This window comes from Ambystoma mexicanum, chromosome 9, assembly GCF_040938575.1.
Source record: "Ambystoma mexicanum isolate Mex_15411 chromosome 9, UKY_AmexF1_1, whole genome shotgun sequence".
In the NCBI taxonomy this organism is placed as follows: Eukaryota; Metazoa; Chordata; class Amphibia; order Caudata; family Ambystomatidae; genus Ambystoma; species Ambystoma mexicanum.
The window spans coordinates 1507991965-1508005237 of record NC_090931.1 but is presented as its reverse complement, the minus strand read 5'-3'; the positions used below and the strand labels follow the sequence as shown (position 1 = coordinate 1508005237).

At 46.0% G+C, this 13273-nt stretch overlaps 1 pseudogene; it reads left to right on the top strand.

Annotated features, from left to right (window-relative positions):
- The window catches only part of LOC138487545 (zinc finger protein 271-like), a 75505-nt pseudogene that overhangs the window by 44056 nt on the left and 18176 nt on the right, over positions 1-13273 (top strand).

The following is a 13273-nucleotide window of genomic DNA, read 5'->3' as shown; positions in this document are numbered from 1 at the left end:
AGGACCGCCTTCTACTAACAAGTCGTTTAGTTCCGGATGGTCGTTGGGGTCAAGTACTTCAGGCATCGCCACCTCCTCGTCAGGTTCGGGTGATTGTCCAACTACCTCCACCGCAGTGGTAGGCGAGTTCGGGGGAATATTTTCTTTCCCTCGTTTCGGTTTTCGTACTCCTTTAGCCTTGGGTTTCCCCTTTGGCTGGGGCAGCGCATTGGTCTTGGCCAATGCTGCCCTTGTCTGAGACCTTGTGCAGGGTCTGTCAGCAGTGTCTCCTACGAGCCCTGGAGCTCTGAGATCATTGCCTAATAAGACCTTTCCTGGGACGTTCCTCTGAATGCTCACTGGAATCCTGACTACTGTACAATTGATAGTAAGATTTACAGGTATTACTGGAAACATGCGAGGTGGGCCGTCAGCCAACTTAGTGGGCATCAGAGTAGCTCTGGCAACTTCCTCTGAGTCTACCAAGGTAAAATCCACTACAGTTTGACTGCACCCACTATCCCTAAGAGCTGGAGTATCAACTCCATTGATCAGAACACTGTCCTCAAAGTAGTGCTTGGTGTTTTCTGGAATCCTAGCATAAGCCTCTGCGACTTTAGGCTCCCAGGAACCCTGGGAAACTAAAACTACCTCAGCTTCTATCCCACTGGGGAAAGAGTCCGAGGAGAAGGATGCTCCTGTAATCTCTTGTTCCTAGTAGGAGGAGAAGGCCAGATTAGTGGAGTGGACCCCCAAAGGTTTAACCTTACACCGGGGAGCCCCCTTCACGTGGTCAGTTGCTCCACAAGCGAAACACGATCCAATGGGTCGGTTCACATAGGGAGGCTAACCATAACCAGAGTTCTGTTTCGGAGGCTGACCTCCACTACCCTGTGAGTTATCTTGTGTCTTACCCTTATTTTTCTTTTTGTGGCCCTTTTGAGAAGAAGATTTATCAGTTTCCCCACCCTCCTTATCTTTGGACTTTTTCCCTTCCTCCTGCTTACCAGGATGAGTCTTGTCCTTATGGGACACTCTATGTGACACCCATAAATCTGCTGCAATGGCAAGTTTCTTCTGATCTATCTCCTTAGAATCCGCCAAATGCTGCTTAAGCTCAGGGTAAGAAGATGCAAAAATATGTTCCAGCATGACAAGACTTATCATGCCTTCAAAGGTAGAAACCTTATAACCTTCGACCCAGCCAGTTAAGTTTTTTAAGTATTCGGTTACATAAGATACCCAAGTACCACCTTCTTTTTTTTTTGTGTCTCTCTGAATCGTTTTAAATATTGGGCAGTATTCTTTCCAAACTTTAAAATGAGAGTTTGCTTCAATTTTGCAAAATCGGCTCTCTCAGCCTTTGACATTTCCATAATGGCACTGCAGCCAGAATGGGGCAGTCTGCTAGGTAACCATGCAATTTTATCAGCATTGTCAACTTGTTGAACTTCACATGCATACTCAAATGTATTCAGCCAGTCCATAATGTCATTCTTTTCCTCATACACACTGAGCAGATCTTTTGAAAACGTTGGATGAGAGGAGGCCCCAGACCCATGTCCAGGACCCTTGGCTCCATTTGCAACTTGAAGCTTGGCCAGTTCCAACTGGTGATCCCTGTCTTTCTGTTTTTCTGCCTGTTCGATTTGTGGTTTGGCCATATTGAACTCAAGCTCCTTCTGCCTAAACAGCAGTTCTTGCTTCTTGAATTCAAGTATGGCCTCCCCCTCGGCACTGGCAGAGGAAACATTAGACATTACATCCTCCCTGTCTTCATGGTCGCTGGAGACCAGTGCGGTGGCAGAACTGTCGGTTCTGCCAGTGAGAGCAGCCCCACCTCCTTCCGCACTGTCCTCAGAAGTTATAACGCTAAGCTGTGCTTCTTGCCACGCCATGATTCTTTGGATCATTTCCATTTTTGAGCCTTGAGAGGAAACCCCTCTCTCAGCACACATCTTTTTCAATGTTTCGGATATAGAAGCATTTAAAGTTAACAAGGTACTTGTTTCCATACGGTTTGCTAGGTCTATGGCCTTTAACGAGTTATACTACGACAATTCACTACGTGTTCTGGTAGGAATAACTCGAAATGCCTTTGCTCGTGCGCAACACTGGGTACCTTCAGTCCTATCCCACTGCTGTACACCAATTTGTTAAGACGGATTTCTGAACTCTGTCCGGGAGGGGCAGAGGTTCAGAAGGCCAGCCTACTTTCTTGGAACAGGGTAGCAATGGCGCGGTCAAGACTAAGGGCCTCATTACACGGTAGGCGGTGAGCCATGGCGCTATTAGCGCCATGGCTCATGCTGGTAAAATACCGGCACCGCCTTGGCGGAAAGGGGATTTACCGCCCCATTCCAAGGTTGGAGGGGCGGTAAATCCCCCTTCCACCATTGCCCTTCCCCATTCCCATTTCTGCCCCATAGGGCTCTATGGGAATGGGGAAGGCGCTAATTACGGCACCGCAATTTTGCGGTGCCGTAATTAGCTCCGAGGTCCCTTAGCGGGTTGGATTTTAACGCCTGCAAAAAGCAGGCGTTAAATCCCCCAACCCGCAAAGGGACCTCGTAGTAAGGCGGTAAGGATTTACCAGTACCGGTAAATCCTTACCGCCATCCGTGTAATGAGGCCCTAAGTCTCAAAAGGGGTGAGGGTGTTTGAAAGCCCGCAATGAGAACACACAACAAGGACACTTACAAATTGCTCCAAGCAGGTGATATATTAAAAATATAGACACATTGATTACAAGGCCTCTGTAACATTGACCATAGTAAAGAATCATGGTAAAACTCAAGTAAACCAACACATCACACTCAATACAATGTATATACAAGACCAAAGGGTCTAAAGCGTTAGAAGCACGAAATATGTAAACCACCTAGATGGGGAGGAAAACAGGCAGTGCAAATAATCATTAGACCCAGTTCGCCATCAGAGGCAACCTAACTAGAAGGAAGTCCGAGCCCTACGAAGAGTGGAGCCTTGTGCTCAAAAGTACCTGCACACGCTGGTGCCAACGGGCCAAGGAAAGTCTCTTCAAGGAAAACAGGCAGTTCGGAGAGGTGAACAAACGAGGGAGAACAGATCTCCGCTACTCAAGCGCAGACTCCACTTGTGGGCAGAAGCAGGGCGCGAGTGCGAAAAAGGCGTGCTGTTTAATACAGCGAGGAAAAGCTACAGGCTACTGCAGGAGGGCGACCGGTTCCTAGCTTTGCTACTCACCGGTCCCGATGCAGGCAGACCCAGGCTTCTCCGCGTCAGTTTCAGTGCTGGCAGGTTCGGATACGAGCAGGGGACGTCTTGGCGTCGTGTAGATTCCGCGGCAGCAGAAGTTAGAGTTGAGGATGTCCCAAACATAGCGAACCTGCACAGATTGTTAGCACAGCAGGGCAACGCGGCCGTGTGTATTTCAGCCCAATGTACACTCCTCACTTCAGACCTGGGAATGCCAAGTGTACAAATCGTGTGAGAGTGTCGGGGACTCGAAATACAGCAGCAGCCTGACGGCAGTGACAGAACAAGGCTCCTGGGTAGGCTGGTCAGTCCACTGGATGGTCCAGGGACACTTCCGAAGGCTTACTTGCAGGAGATGATGAAGATGCCGAGAATAGTTGTTCCCACTATTCCAAAGGGTCGAAGTACCAGTACAGGCCTTCTCGTTCGATCAGAGGCAGAATGTTCTCACAGGATGACAGCAGTGCAGAGGAGCAGTTTTTCAGCGGGTCACAAGCGATTCCTCGGTTCAGCCTCTTAGTTGCAGGATACTTGGCTCCTTATGCTTTGTTCGTGAGAACTCAGGAGATCGACATGGTAGTGGTGTTTCCAGCCTCCTCTTATCCAGATTTCCCTTCGCGCTAAAACGGGGGGGACCCAATAGGAGATCTGCTCATAAAACACTCACACCATATGTGGACCTATCACGGACCACTGTGGTCCCAGGCATTCAAGACACACTAGACTCTCTGGCACCCAGGATGTGTATTGGGAACAGACATCCCAGCCCACATCCTGGAGGCTCACACCAGGCCTGTAGAAGCCCGTGAAAGCATCTGTGTTTCGTGGGAAAGTACATGCCCAAATAAGGAAGGCCCCGGGTCGGCTCAACCTGGGGAAGGTGAAGGGGGCAAGACGGTCAGCGGGCAGGACAAAGAACCTCGTGGTCTGGCCATTTTGGAAGCCAGGCCACCGTTTTGGGCTAAGCGCGAGAAACGCACTTAAACAGCCAAAAGAAGCTCAAAACACAAAGAAACGATCGCTGCCAGCAGTCCCGTCCATGATACACTTGCACCGTTCGTTAGCAATCCAATGAGAGTTTCTAGGGCCTGTAGAGTGACTAGAGACCCGAGAGAGCAGTAACTTAGCTTACAGTGCCCTCTCGTGTCATGTTGCGTGAAAGCTGCAACATGAGAAAAAGAACTACGGAAAATGACGTTTCCCGGCAGAAGTGAGCGAAAATCCCAGAGGAGCACGGCAGAAGGCTGCGCTTCTCTGGCAAAGTCTAGATCAGGGTGTAAAACAACAGCAAAAAGTTTAGGGGTTGCCACATGGAAGGAAAATTACCTACAATTAAGAAATCTTTCCTAACACAGGGTATGGAGTCTATGTTTGGGGGTCACTGATACCCTGTGTTACTGCACTGAGGGTGCTGTGTAACACAAATAGTAAAACAGATGATACCCTATGGTGTAAAAAGGGTACCCCATAGCCCATGAACACATACTAAGTCAAAGACATACCTCAAATCATGCCTAAGAGTGGGAGGAAAAGAGTCTCACTCTTAGCAGGAGAAAAAAACAAACCCCAAAAATCCAGCAAAGCTGCTGGTGGACTCACTAGGTTTGGGAAATTAGCCTTATAAGAGAATTCTCCTTAATGCAAACCATCCAATGTTGGATAACTCCTCCAAAGCAAGAAATACCAATCAGAAAAGTATGTAGTAGAGACTTGCGGAACTATGCAGATACAAGGGGCATACGATTGCAAATCATGCAATGGTCTATACCACCTCCAAAGCAAGGAATGCCCACAAGGAAAGTATGTAGGTGAGACTTACCGGAACTACATGAAAGAATGAACCTGCTTTTATACACCATCCTGAACCCCATAAAACAAACACTAGTTGGTCGACACTTCACACAGGCCAGGCAAACGCGGCACAACCTGTCAGTGATGGCCTCTCGAATGCCACACAAAGGAGAATGTGGTAGCTTAAACAGTTGAATATATTCAACCTAAAAAATGGCAGTCTTGTAGGGTAAGACCCCAAAATCAATAATGCAAATAATCAAAGTGAGTCAATAAAGTGCACAAGAGCAAGAAAAACAAGTTCATTACATAAAACCACAGCTCGGAATAATTGAAAAAATCATTCAATTAGCAATCCAAAATGTTGATGTTTTATAGTAGAACGAGGAGTGACATCAAAAAATATTGTTTCAGAGTACTTTGAAAATACAGTTTGCTGATGCAGTTTGGTGATTGGTCAATCAGGATTACTCTATGGGGGAATATATATATAATGCCTAGCCCTATTGGCCTATCCTATCGCCCGTGACTGTTCTGTTAGCTACATCATAATAATGACTTCATGTTGGTTCCATTTAGTTCCCCAGACTTATGATTGGATAATCAACATTTTATTATGTTTCATTTAATCCTCAGCATTCAATTAGTGGAGCGTTGTTGGCCTTTCTGGGTTGGCTGCTTTGGTCACTGTTGACCAATTGTATTGTTTGCATCCTGTTCTCATGTGAATTAAACATTGGCAGCATCTTACCATTCTCACCCTTGAAGCTGCGCCATCCGGCAGCAAATGATTGCGACTTATGATTGGAAACATGTATCTTCCCCCTTTCCTATTATTTATATGCATGACCTCATGTAATCTGCACCTAGGCCCTTTGCTCTGGGACCATGCAGCTGTTGGGATTATGTGTTTTTTACCTCTGTATGGACATGTAGTCTGGTGGCTGAAATCATTCCTGTAATTCACTGATGTAGCCTAATCGATGTACAACCTTTATTGCATCTTCTGTGTTGAGCTTTGGCCTTTGAACCCTCATTAGTGCTGTATGCTGAATTCTCCCATAGCCGAGAGCTTACGTTATCCATTGTATGTGTCTCCACTACGAGGTAGATGTTTTCCTGCAGGGGACAATGTGCCTCTTCTGTTTGTATTACTCTGTTCTGTATATGTCTCAGCACATAGCCTTGTTTTCACCAGGGCTGTGACCGTGTGTTTGTTAGTTTTAAGAACATGGGCAGACCCTTTGTTAGTTATGTTTCACTTACTGAATGTGTGGGAACGGGTTATCCTTCACACTCAACCCCTATGCAGCATTCTACCCCTTCCCCTCATGGAATCTGTTTCTGGTAGCAACATGTCATTAAGCCATGTTCCCTTGTTTTATTCCTGGGAAAATGTTTCACCTCCTAGTTCTAACCAATCGCTGCACAACATTTCACTGTGCTCAAGGCTGCTGACCCTGCCAGCCCATAGCTCATTCCTTGTGCGCTGTCCTGAACTGACTGCCTTTTGCTGTGTCAAACTATTTCTAATGTTCTGAGGCCTGCTATTCAAATGGCCCATGCATTGCCCTCCATATTGAGACCTACTAAGTTTTAGGTACCTATGAAACGTTAATGTATGCATATATATATATTACATGTGTTATATTCTCTACCCCTTAGTGTTTCTAATACACACACATAACTAACTGATGCATGTCTTGTTAATTCTAGCATTTGCTGATGTGTGTGTGTGTCTGTGTTCAGTCAGGGCAAACCTCTGTCCCTATGTTATTCTATCATTGCTGTTCCTTACATGGCTTAAGGCCTGCTGATAAATGCACCTATCTGTTTATATGCGTTTTGCTGACAGTTATCTATCTCATGTCACAAAGGTAAATATCACTACTGCTGGTAGGTCATGTTAGTTTCCACAGTCTGTTAATGCTTGCTTTATCTAATGAATGCTTACTCTGTCGCCTGCTGTGCTCCCTGTCTTTTGGGCCTATTCGCTTGCATCTATATCTGTGTATGTGTGAAGTGACTCTTGGCATATAATTGCTGGTTAATCGTGTCTGCCATGTTACAGCACATCTAAACACAGAATGCATGTGTGCATGTGTGCGCATGAGTTGCTGTTCTTCTTTATCTCTCAGTGGAGGGACATGGTTCGAATTACAGGGTGATCTGCTTGCGACTTGTACCTTGGGCCTTGGATTTGTGCTCTGTCTCATGCTTTATGGGTTTTCTTAGTTTATATTTCCTCTCACATGTGGGATGTAATATATTTATTTTAATAGTCCAGGCCTTGCACATTTGGAAAATCCCACTGGGCACAGTGTGTGGTAGTGGGTTTAGGTGGTGGCAGAGTCGGCAGCAAATGTTGGTTTTCCTGAAAACACATTCGGTTTTGTAGTCCTCCTAGTATTTCCTGCATTGTACTCCAGGAGGAGTCTCTGCATAAAACCACTGCGCTGGCACGGGGCGCGGTGTGTAGCAGTGTGTTTGGGTGTCTGGTGTCCGGTGCCTGGAGGCACTACGCTCCTTTTCTCCGGTTTGGTGTTGAGTACTATAAGCTCCGGGTATATTGCACTGCTGCCGTTTATGAACTTGTTCTGCTTTTGTGCATCACTAACTGGTTATGGGGAGTGTGTGTCCTGAGAGCAGGCTCATAGCCCTTTAACTCTGTCCACTCCTGCATGTGATGCTGGAAATGCATTGGAGGGACAGGGCCCGCCTGTCCTTGTCCTGTAGTCCTTTTTCATGAGTGTTCTGTATTATTTTCTGCACAGGAGTCCATGTGGGACTCCTGGCAGTGCAGCTCTTTTTGGTTTGGTGAACAGACCCATGGGATACCCTTATGGCACCCATCCGTGGGGGTACAAACTTGTGCCCCTAGTGTATGTTTTTGGGCACCTGTGTGTGGCCCACAGAGCAGGGTATGGGCTGGTGGCCGCTCCATGCTGAATTTGACAGGTGCCCTGGGTATCCTCCATTTTGGGATAGCCAGGCCCTGCCATTGGGATCAGTTATTCCCGATAGGAAACAAGATGGCCCCTCTGGCCTCTTGCTTTCTATTGCCTGTTACCTTGTATTCCCAAAGTCCTGGGAAGCCCTGACTCTGTCCCTTCCCCCTGACTGGCTGTTGGGTGGAAGTTCCTTGTATTGTAGTGCCCCCTGACTGGCTGTTGGGTGGAAGCTCCATATATGGTGTTGTGGGGAAGTCCAGGCCAGACTGGCTGGAGCCTTCCCAATTACTGTATGTTGTGGGTACACCCTGTGGGTGGGACCTGGCTGAATGGAGTGTGTGACCAATATGCACTTCTTGTTGTGGATGTCTAGTTTCTGGCATGTGCGACAAAGACTGAGACAGCCCTGCCCAAAACGAGCACGAATGCAGTGTGTATTGTTGAATGGCTGGGTAATTGTCCAAATCCACATTCCTTGTTGTGAGTGTCTGAGAGGGAGGAGAATGGCCTGAATGCTCTGTGCACCTGATTGGCTGCCTGAATGTCCTTCTGGATGATCGGCTGCCGAGCTTGGCCCAGCAGTGTGGATGAGAGTCAGAATAGTATATCTGGGGACCTCACACTACTGTAGATTGTTCAGCAGCTGAGTTGACGCTAGATGAGTAACTGAAACTGCTTATCCTTGAGGCCCAGCTGGAAGAAGAAGAACTGCTGCTGCAATTGCTTCAATCCGATCCGAAAGCTATTGAGTTTATCGAGGACTGATCCGAGAGAGGCCCAGCGATGTAGACCTCGCCCTGAGCTATGAGGGAACATTGTGCCGATCGCTGAATCTTCGCCGAAGCGCCCTCGAATCCAGCCCTCAGAGGACTGATAACCGAAGACGGGGACAGCCGAGGAGAATGAAGTGAAGCACCCGGACATCGACGCCACCAAAGTCTATTGCCGACGACCAGGGTTTGAAGAATCACTGTAACTGCTGGAAGCCCGTTGAATCGCGTTGCCCAGAATCGGGGACAGCTTCACGCCGTGCAGCCGCCGACCGGAGCCACAACGCTTCACCTTTGCCTAAGGAACATTTTAATCCAAGGACTCTCTTGTCCGCATCGTCGACCACTTTGTCATGCCAGAGAAAGTCAAGGCCACCGACGCATCGAGGAGAATCCGCCGGTGGGTTTCCCACCACCTGATGACCACAAAGACTCCAACGACCTGACGCCCTTGCTGGGCCACAGTTCTTCAGAAACTCTTTGCGGTCCCGAACTATCAATGCCGAGGTGCCCTGCATACCTCATCCTTGCAGAACGTCGCCGACGAGCACCGCCTGGATTGACACCATCAACGCTGCTGCCTCAGCGCCATCGAACTTTGCAACGAGGACCATTGACGCCAAGTTCACTTTCTTCGACACCCGTCGATGATCCCTGGCTCCAGTTTTAAAGGGGGCCACTCAAGAAGGATCCAATGACGCCTCATCGAAGAACCCTGCTCTACCAGGTACATTGTGGGAGTAGAAACATTATAGAAGGAAATAAGACTCTTTGATCAATATATGGACTGGGCTTGTAGTGTATCTTTACTTTACAGGTTGGCCAGGTTAGGGGGGTTCTCCACACAGGACTGTGTCTAGTGGTAGGGGCCAGTATTTTGCCTATTGTTTCAATCATCTTGCTTTCATCCAAAAGTACAGTTGATGCATTTTAATGAAATCTCATAGTAACTGTGGTATCACCTAGAACTGTATACATTTGCCATTGTAGACTACCTAAGCACAAAGTGAGTTTTTGTGACTGTGTATATAACATTGAACCTTAATTATATAAAGACTGTGTTTTAACTAATACAGTGTGTGGACATTCCTTTGTGGGTGCTTGGGGACTACACTGTACTTAAGAACCAGCCTGCATCACCTCCTGAGAAGCTAGGCCTTGATTGCTCAACCATAGTACCCTATAGAGAATCTTGGCTGGGGTCCTCTGTGCCTCTCCTCTGCTATGTAAAGAGCAGGAGTACAGACCCCCCCTCCAGTCTTTACACTACAGAACTATCATCCGGTCTGCCGTTGGCTAATGTGCCTCGCCTTATAGGCTGTCCACAATGTATTCTTGATGACTCACTGTGTTAATCCCAAATTCGGCCAACTGCAAAGAAATGAAGACACACCAGTCACCACACATAAATATAACAGTTGTTTATTCATGCTTAAGCGGGCCCCAAGTTCAACTAGAACTATGAACAGTCGTAGAGAAAGTGAAACCGTTACATGAGGCACATTCAGCCTTAAATACAGTTAAATCAGCCTCAGTTCTTTTTGTATTGCTGGCAGTTCATGACCCACAAAATGTGGGCATTTGCTATGGTAACACATGGAGCATCGCTCTGCGACATTACCATACAATTTACTGTTCTCAGGACGGAAGGGTTAGTTCTGGTCTCAACAGAAGGTGACATTCCTGGCCTATCTTTATCTGTGTGTTTTCCTTGTACCAAAGGGCTCTACGCAATTTAGGCTCGGTAGTTTAATTATCTTTCCCTTCCTAGAATGTGCATGGCACATTATGGTACATCAGGTTTTCCAAACATGCCACGCGCAATTAGCTCTGGAAAGCAGAGCACAGTAAGGAATATAAACTATCCTTTATCTTCTGCCTGTGACTGCCTGCTCAAGTTTTGTAGCTGGAACATTCCATTAGCTAAGCATTTTCCGTGGAGATGCATTTGCAAGCCTTTCGGCGATGATTTTTTTCTGCATGGGGAAATGTTAAATGAAAACTTAGAAATTGAGAAAATGGAATCGGAATGCTGTATTCAAATGTGTTGTACATAGGCTAACAATTTATAACACATAATGGGTGCATTTTCGGAAACTTTTAGCCTTGTCTAACACCTTGATGTCATACATCATCAGAATCATATATATTGATATCCATAAACCATTTGATTTAGACATCCTGCATGACCAAGGCGTTAGTTATATCAACAGGAGGATAAGGTACAGGTGTCAGTTTCCCCAGAGCCCTAGAGCAGCAGTTGCCTAGCATAGAACCTAAAACTGGTAAACGCATGCAACAGCAATAGAACAAGATTATTCAAACGAAAATGGCAAGTGCAGAGAATATCTTCCAACCCCAGGTTCTAAGCAGATTCCAGGCCCATGTTGCAATCACCCTCGTCAACGTGAATTTCAGAACCCAGTGTATGCAATCTTTTGATAGCTTGAAACACAGTGGGGGCGGAGTCAGGTGTAAATTCCCAACATGCAGACCCGACCATTTTTCATACACCTCCATGCTCAGCTAAAATGACCTCTAAAACCAGTCTATTCTGAAGAGCAACTAATCTAATGGCTCGTTGTTCTAACATCATAGTAACCAGTATATCAGTGGTTTCATTAATGGATTTCTTTAAAACTCTGGCCAACTTTTCTAATATCTTGAGAATGTATTATTTGTCTCCAAAAAGGAATCATGGATTTTGCTATATCCCCAAGTATTTGGAGAGGTGTGTCATCATTGAACCCCCTCCTAGGTCAATGTTACAATATTTTCAATACATCTGGAGTTGAAGTTATGTTACCCCCTGGCAGCAGTATCCCCAAGTAACATGTTCCCTGACAATCTTTGGGTAACCATGGATATGCTTGTTTCCACCAGACAAAGTAAATGAGTCCCCCGATGTATAAGGGCCTAGTCTCATTTACCAATACTGCAATGTGCATACATTTGCTAGATGTACCCATATATTGAGAACCTTCTTTCTTTAAACAGAATTGTATTTTATCAGGGTCACGGTTAATGGTATAGGATGGTGGAGTTGCTTCCCTATTTCCTGCGGGTGACATTCTAAATGATATAATTTATTAGTAGGGTCGAGATTTGTTATCTGTATGTTTGGTAAAGGCAATATTGGTTGAGCTCTTATTAGCAAAGACTGAGCATCCTAGAGTCAGCAATACCTGTTGGTGAAATTCATTTATGCTTGTCCCATCAAAATTACCAGTTGCACCACCATTCCATTTACCAAAGAATAGCGCTCTAAAAGAAGCATAACAAGCGATTGACAAGAGTAGTGGATATATGTGCCGAGGTGAGAATATACCCAGCAATTTGATCTGTTTAGGATAGCATGTATATCATTCATAATACATTTGAGGGTGTTGTAGAGGGTAACCCAGATCTAGCGAAATACTCTTTCAACATTACTTTTGCAGTGGATATGGCAGTGTTATCCTTGTTATCCTTCAAAGGGAAAGCCTCTACCCATTTGCTGAATGCACATATCACTACTAACATATACTTGTAATTTTGGCATAGCACCATCTCTATGATGTCAAAATGAATCACTTCAAATGGCATGGATGGTGGTCCAAAACTACCCGTAGGTGCTGGTGTTCCCTTTCCAATGTTGTGTTTTAGACAGATCATAAAGTTTTGAACACTTTAGGGAATGTTTTCGTTATTCCAAACTTGGTCTAGATGTTTACAGATACCTTTGGCACTGATGTGAGATGGCCCATGTGCCATGGTAACTACAGCTGTTACATAAGCGTTGGGCAGCATCCATCTTTGTTTCTCGTGATCAACCCAACAACACTCATTATCCAACCCTGCTGGGCCAGAACCCATTAGTGCGGTTTCATCTGCTGTGGCTTTGGACAGAATTTCTTTCACGGTACTAATATCCTTTTCCTTCTTCTCAGTCTCAGCAACCCACCTAGCAGAGTCTAACACATACATTCTTGACTATGGGTCTGTGGCAGATTGCTTGGCTATTTTGTCTGCAAATGCGTTTCCTTTCCCAATATCGTCAGTCACTATCTGGTGTGCTGTGAATATCATTATGGCTTGTTGTTTAGGAAGAGCCGGTGCTGATAATAGTTGCACTATTAAAGGACCATGTTGAATGTTAGTACCATGAGATGTTAAAAATCCCCTCTCAGACCAAGTTGTGAACTACTCCAAAGGCATACTGACTGTCAGTATAAATATTTAGGGTCTCATTACACGGAAGGCGGTAAGGGTTAACGGTCACCGGTAATGGTACCGGTGACCGTTAACCCTTACCGCCTTACTAAGAGGTCCCTTTGCGGGTTGGTACTTTAACGCATGCTTTTTAGCAGGCATTAAAAACCAACCCGCAAAGGGACCAGGTTGCTAATTACGGTACCGCAATTTGCGGTACCGTAATTAGCACCTTCCCCATTCCCATTATGCCTTATGGGGCAAAAATGGGAATGGGGAAGAGCAATGGGGGAAGGGGGAATTACTGCCCCGCCAACCTTGGAATAGGGCGGTAATTCCCCTTTCCGCCAAGGT